Source organism: Schistocerca americana, chromosome 9 (assembly GCF_021461395.2).
Source record: "Schistocerca americana isolate TAMUIC-IGC-003095 chromosome 9, iqSchAmer2.1, whole genome shotgun sequence".
In the NCBI taxonomy this organism is placed as follows: Eukaryota; Metazoa; Arthropoda; class Insecta; order Orthoptera; family Acrididae; genus Schistocerca; species Schistocerca americana.
In genome coordinates, this window is record NC_060127.1 from 96,846,547 (window position 1) to 96,852,546 (window position 6,000).

Below are 6,000 nucleotides of genomic sequence, written 5' to 3' on the forward strand. Positions count from 1 at the left end.
CTTTTTCAGTTTGTACCATCTACACTCCACTGTCATCTGCTGTTAGTCGGGCTGACATGATGCACCTGATCGTTCAGCTTCCCCCGCCGTTCTTATTGTTTGGCGACTTCAATGCCCATCATCCCCTTTGGGGCTCTCCTGCATCCTGTCCAAGAGGCTCACTCTTGGCGGATGTCTTCAACCATCTCAATCTTGTCTGCCTCAATACCGGCGCCCCGACTTTCCTTTCGGACTCTACTCATACCTACTCCCACTTGGATCTCTCGATGTGTTCTACCACTCTTGCCCGTCGGTTCGAGTGGTATGTCCTTTCTGACACCTATTCGAGCGACCACTTCCCCTGTGTCGTTCGTCTCCTGCACCACACCCCATCCCCACGTCCTTCAAGCTGGAACATACTGAAAGCTGACTGGGGACTTTACTCCTCCCTGGCGACCTTTCCAGACCTCACGGCTGTTATCATCAATGCTGCCGAACGTTCCATTCCTCGTACTACTTCTTCTTCACGTCGCGTTTCCGTCCCCTGGTGGAACGAGGCTTGTAGGGACGCTATCCGTGCTCGACGACGTGCTTTACGCACCTTTCGCCGCCATCCTATGTTGGCGAATTGTATTGAATACAAACGACTCCGAGTGCAAAGCCGTAGAGTCATCAAAGACAGCAAAAAAGCTTGTTGGGCATCTTTCACCAGCTCCTTTAACAGTTTTACTCCCTCTTCAGTCGTTTGGGGTAGCCTGCGCCGGCTGTCGGGCATTAAGGCCCACTCCTCAGTACCTGGCCTGACGTCAGGTAATGAGGTCCTTGTTGATCCTGTGGCTGTCTCCAACGCCTTTGGCCGCTTTTTCGCGGAGGTTTCAAGCTCCGCCCATTACCATTCTGCCTTCCTTCCCAGGAAAGAGGCAGAAGAGGCTCGGCGACCTTCCTTCCACTCACTGAATCTGGAAACTTACAATGCCCCCTTTACTATGCGGGAACTCAAACGTGTGCTTGCACTGTCCCGGTCCTCTGCTCCGTGGCCAGATGCCATTCACGTTCAGATGCTGGCTCACCTTTCTCCGGCGGGCAAAAGCTTCCTTCTTCGTACCTACAATCGCGTCTGGACCGAAGGTCAAGACCCCATGCGTTGGCGTGACGCCGTTGTTGTTCCTATACCCAAACCCGGGAAGGATAGACACCTTCCTTCTAGTTACCGCCCCATTTCTCTTACAAGCTGTGTCTTTAAGGTGATGGAGCACATGGTTAATGCTCGGTTAGTCTGGATTCTTGAATCTCGACGACTGTTGACCACCTTGTGACCTTGTCGACATTCATCATGAACAACTTTTTGCGAAGGCACCAAACGGTAGCCGTGTTCTTCGACTTGGAGAAGGCTTATGATATCTGTTGGAGAGGAGGTATCCTCCGCACTATGCACAGGTGGGGCCTATGCGGTCGCCTGCCCCTTTTTATTGATTCCTTTTTAACGGAACGAAAGTTTAGGGTACGTGTAGGTTCCGTATTGTCCGACGTCTTCCTCCAGGAGAACAGAGTGCCTCAGGGCTCCGTCTTGAGCGTAGCCCTTTTTGCCATAGCGATCAATCCAATTATGGATTGCATTCCACCTAATGTCTCAGGCTCTCTCTTTGTCGATGACTTCGCGATCTACTGCAGTGCCAAGAGAACATACCTCCTGGAGCACTGCCTTCAGCGTTGTCTAGACAGCCTCTACTCTTGGACCGTGGCAAATGGCTTCCGGTTCTCTGAAGAGAAGACGGTTTGTATCAACTTTTGGCGATATAAACCGTTCCTTCCGCCATCCTTAAATCTCGGTCCCGTTGTTCTCCCATTCGTGGACACAACTAAGTTTCTAGGGCTCACGTTGGACAGGAAACTGTGTTGGTCTCCACATGTCTCTTATTTGGCGGCCCGTTGTACACGTTCCCTTAATGTCCTCAGAGTTCTTAGCGGTTCATCTTGGGGAGCGGATCGCACTGTCCTACTTCGCTTGTATCGGTCCATAGTCCGATCGAAGCTGGATTATGGGAGCTTCGTCTACTCGTCCGCTCGGCCATCCCTCTTACGCCGGCTCAACTCCATCCACCATCGGGGGATATGTCTTGCGACCGGAGCCTTCTACACTAGTCCTGTCGAGAGTGTTTATGCTGAAGCTGCCGAGTTACCATTGACCTACCGGCGCGACGTACTGCTGTGTCGGTATGCCTGTCGGCTGTTGTCTATGCCCGACCACCCCTCTTAAAAGTCCTTCTTCGTCGATTCTCTCGACCGTCAGTACGGGTTGTATGTGTCTGCCCTGCTGCCCCCCGGAATCCGCTTCCGTCGCCTGCTTCGACAATTGGATTTTGCCCTCCCTACCACCTTCAGAGAGGGTGAGAGCCCGACACCACCTTGGCTCCAGGCTCCGGTTCCTATTTATCTCAACCTCAGCTCACTCCCGAAGGAGGGTACTCCGGCTGCAGTGTATTGCTCACGGTTTGTCGAACTTCGTGCTCGACTTGCCGGTCACACCTTTATTTACACCGATGGCTCCAAAACTGACGACGGTGTCGGCTGTGCCTTTGTCGTCGGGGCCGCCACCTTTAAATACCGGCTCCTCGACCAATGTTCCAGCTTTACGGCCGAGCTTTTTGCTCTCCATCAGGCCGTTCGGTATGCCCGCCGCCACCGCCATTCATCGTATGTACTCTGCTCTGACTCGCTCAGTGCTCTTCAGAGCCTTGGAGCTCCTAATCTGGTCCATCCCTTGATTCAACGGATACAGCAGTCCCTCCATTCTTTCGCTGATAATGGTGGTTCTGTCCGCTTTCTGTGGGTTCCCGGACATGTAGGAGTGCCTGGGAATGAGGCTGCGGATGCTGCAGCCAAGGCTGCAGTCCTCCTGCCTCGGCCAGCCTCCCATTGTGTCCCGTCATCTGACATTCGTGGGGATGTATGTAAGAGGCTAGTGTCGTTGTGGTGGGATGCTTGGTCATCCCTCCAAGGAAACAAGCTCCGGGCAGTAAAACCGCTCCCAACTGCTTGGACAACATCTTCCCGACCATCTCGGCGCGAGGAGGTCCTTCTGACCATGTTGCGGATTGGGCATTGCCGGTTTAGCCACCGCTACCTGCTCTCCGGTGACCCAGCCCCACAGTGCCCTTGTGGTCAGGCATTAACAGTGCGCCATGTTTTATTGTCGTGTCCCCGTTTTAGTCAATTTCGTGTTATCCTGTCCCTGCCATCTACTTTACCGGACCCCCCAGGGGGTCCACAACTCTTTCGTGGATACGTGCGTGGCGAGCACGGGGCCCCAAGCCATTGCAGCCTTCTTTCTCTCCCGGGCTGCATTTCCTTTCCCTTCCCCTCCTTTCCCCTCCATACCCCTTTCCCCTCGCCCTCTCCTCTCCCTCTATTGGTGTCCTTGCTTATGTTGGCCTCCGCTATCCTCCTGGTTCTGTTGGTTTTACACTCCGGCTTTGTTGCGTAATCATCTCCTCCTTTTGGCATTCCTTGGTCCTCCTCTGGGGTTTGACCTCCATTCCAAAATTTCTCTTCCGTAGTGTGAGCCATTTGGGGAAGAGCACCTTACCTAGTGTCTCCGACGTGTGCCCTCCTAGTACATTCCACCTTTTCTTTTACGTCGTTGTCTGATGCTAGGGTGCATAGCCAGCACGGTAGCCAGCCCGTGTGGTGGGGTCGCTATGTACCCTTTTGGTTGAGCCCCCTGAACACACAGGGATCACACTTCTGATACCTGAGCTGTGACCTCCTCATGCATGCCTTGGAGTGGTTGCTCGTCGTCCTGGAGCATCGGAACTCCCGGCAATGGCCGCCGTGCCAGACGGCCCTTGCTGTGGCTGGGTGGCGCCCGTGAGGAGAGCCCCTGATCGGAGTGGGTGGTATCAGGGCGGACGCTATGCAGATGAAACGCATACGGGTCCAAAACTCTGGCCGCTCTTCTGCGGCCGTCTCTCTGCGTGGTACTGATTCCTCAAGTGCTGCTTCTCTTGCCCCTTCGGCATTCCCTTCCGTGGCTACCCCCTGGGAGGAGGGTCAGGCCCGTCGTCTAGGGGCAAAACCTTTCCCCCGTTATCTAGTTTGCACCAGGACTGATGGAGATACTTTCACCAGTGTCAAACCTTTATTCTTTGTGGAACACATTGAAGACAAGTTCGGCGAAGTGGACTCCCTGAGCAAGATGCGGTCGGGTTCGTTACTGATAAAAACTGCTTCGGCTGCCCAATCTGCGGCCCTTCGTGCCTGTACCCATCTTGGCACAATTCCCGTGTCCATTACCCCTCACCAGTCTCTAAATATGGTACAAGGTGTGATTTTTCACAGAGACCTCATCCTTCAAACTGATGAGGAACTTCGGGACAATCTCGGACGGCGGGGTGTTCACTTTGTTCGGCGTGTTCAGAAGGGTCCTAAAGATAATCGTATTGATACTGGAGCCTTTATCCTGGCCTTTGAAGGGGATACCCTTCCTGAGAAAGTTAAGATTATGGTCTATTGCTGTGATGTGAAGCCGTACATCCCACCTCCTATGCGGTGTTTTAAGTGCTTGCGTTTTGGCCACATGTCTTCTCGCTGTACCCAGGACCCTCTCTGTGGTGACTGTGGACGTCCGCTCCATGAGGGGAGTCCCTGTGTTCCCCCTCCTGTATGTGTAAATTGTCATGGTAGTCATTCTCCACGTTCAGCAGATTGCCCAGTCTATAAGAAAGAAAAAAAGATACAGGAGTATAAGTATCTTGATCGTTTAAGCTACACAGAGGCCCGTAAGAAATATGCACGATTGCACCCTGTGTCCATGACATCTAGTTACGCCTTGGTTACATCTTCATCCCTTCCTCCCCCTTCCTTACCCCCATCCCGGACCCCTCTCCTTCCCCCCTCCCCTGCGGCTCCCACACCTTCTCCTCTGGGCGCTGCTCCCCCTCCCCAGCCGGAGAAGTGTCCCACTCCTTCGGCGTCTGCCGGTCAAGGGCGCCTCTCCCGGGATGCCCCTTCCCGGCACCTTCCAGGTCAAAGGTCTGCTGCAGCGCGGCGACCGCGAAAGCCGCGGTCTATCGGCCCCCAGGTCGCCCGGTCTCTTTCTGTTCCTGATCTTGCTGCAGCTGGCTCCATTATGCCACACAGCCCTCCTCGATCTCAGCCTGAAAAGAAGAAGAAACATAAGTCCCGGGACAAAGAGCCTCTGGTGTCACCGGAGGTCCCTTCCCCGGCTTCACAACCGGATTCTGACCTGTCGTTTATGGATGTCGCCCCCTCCTTGTCGGTGACGGGTGGGGACCCGGCGGTATGACTGGATTTAGCGTGTTCAGCCCTCATTTAAACCATCGTTCTGTGGTTCTCCAATGGAATTGTAATGGCTACTATCGTCACCTTCCGGAATTGAAATCCCTTCTTTCGTCCTACTCAGCAGCTTGTGTGGTTCTCCAGGAATCTCATTTTACTGATGCTCACTCACCGACCCTCCGTGGGTTCCGTGTTTTCTGTCGAAATCGGGTCGGACCCTTGCGGGCTTCTGGTGGCGTTTGTACGTTGGTCCGTACAGACATTGCTAGCACGTGGATTCCTCTCCAAACTACATTGGAAGCGGTTGCTGTTAGGGTCCACTTAGACTCTGCAGTCACAGTATGCAATCTTTATCTCCCTCCTGACAGGACTCTTACACCTGCTGCCTTAACCACCCTTCTTCAGCAACTTCCTCCTCCCTTCCTCCTCCTTGGGGATTTTAATGCCCATCATCCTTTGTGGGGCAGTGCCTTTCCATCTAGACGAGGTCTTCTTATAGACCAATTTATTGCAGACCACGACCTGTGCCTTCTTAATGATGGCTCCCCTACTCATTTCAGTGCTGGTCATGGTACCTTTTCTGCCATTGATCTTTCTTTCTCTTTCTTCTCCCTCTCTCCTCCCTTCATTACACTGGTCGCCACACGACGGCCTTTGTGATAGTGACCATTTCCCGTTGATTATCACGCTCCCTTCCCGCTCCCCGATGGACAAGTTACCTCG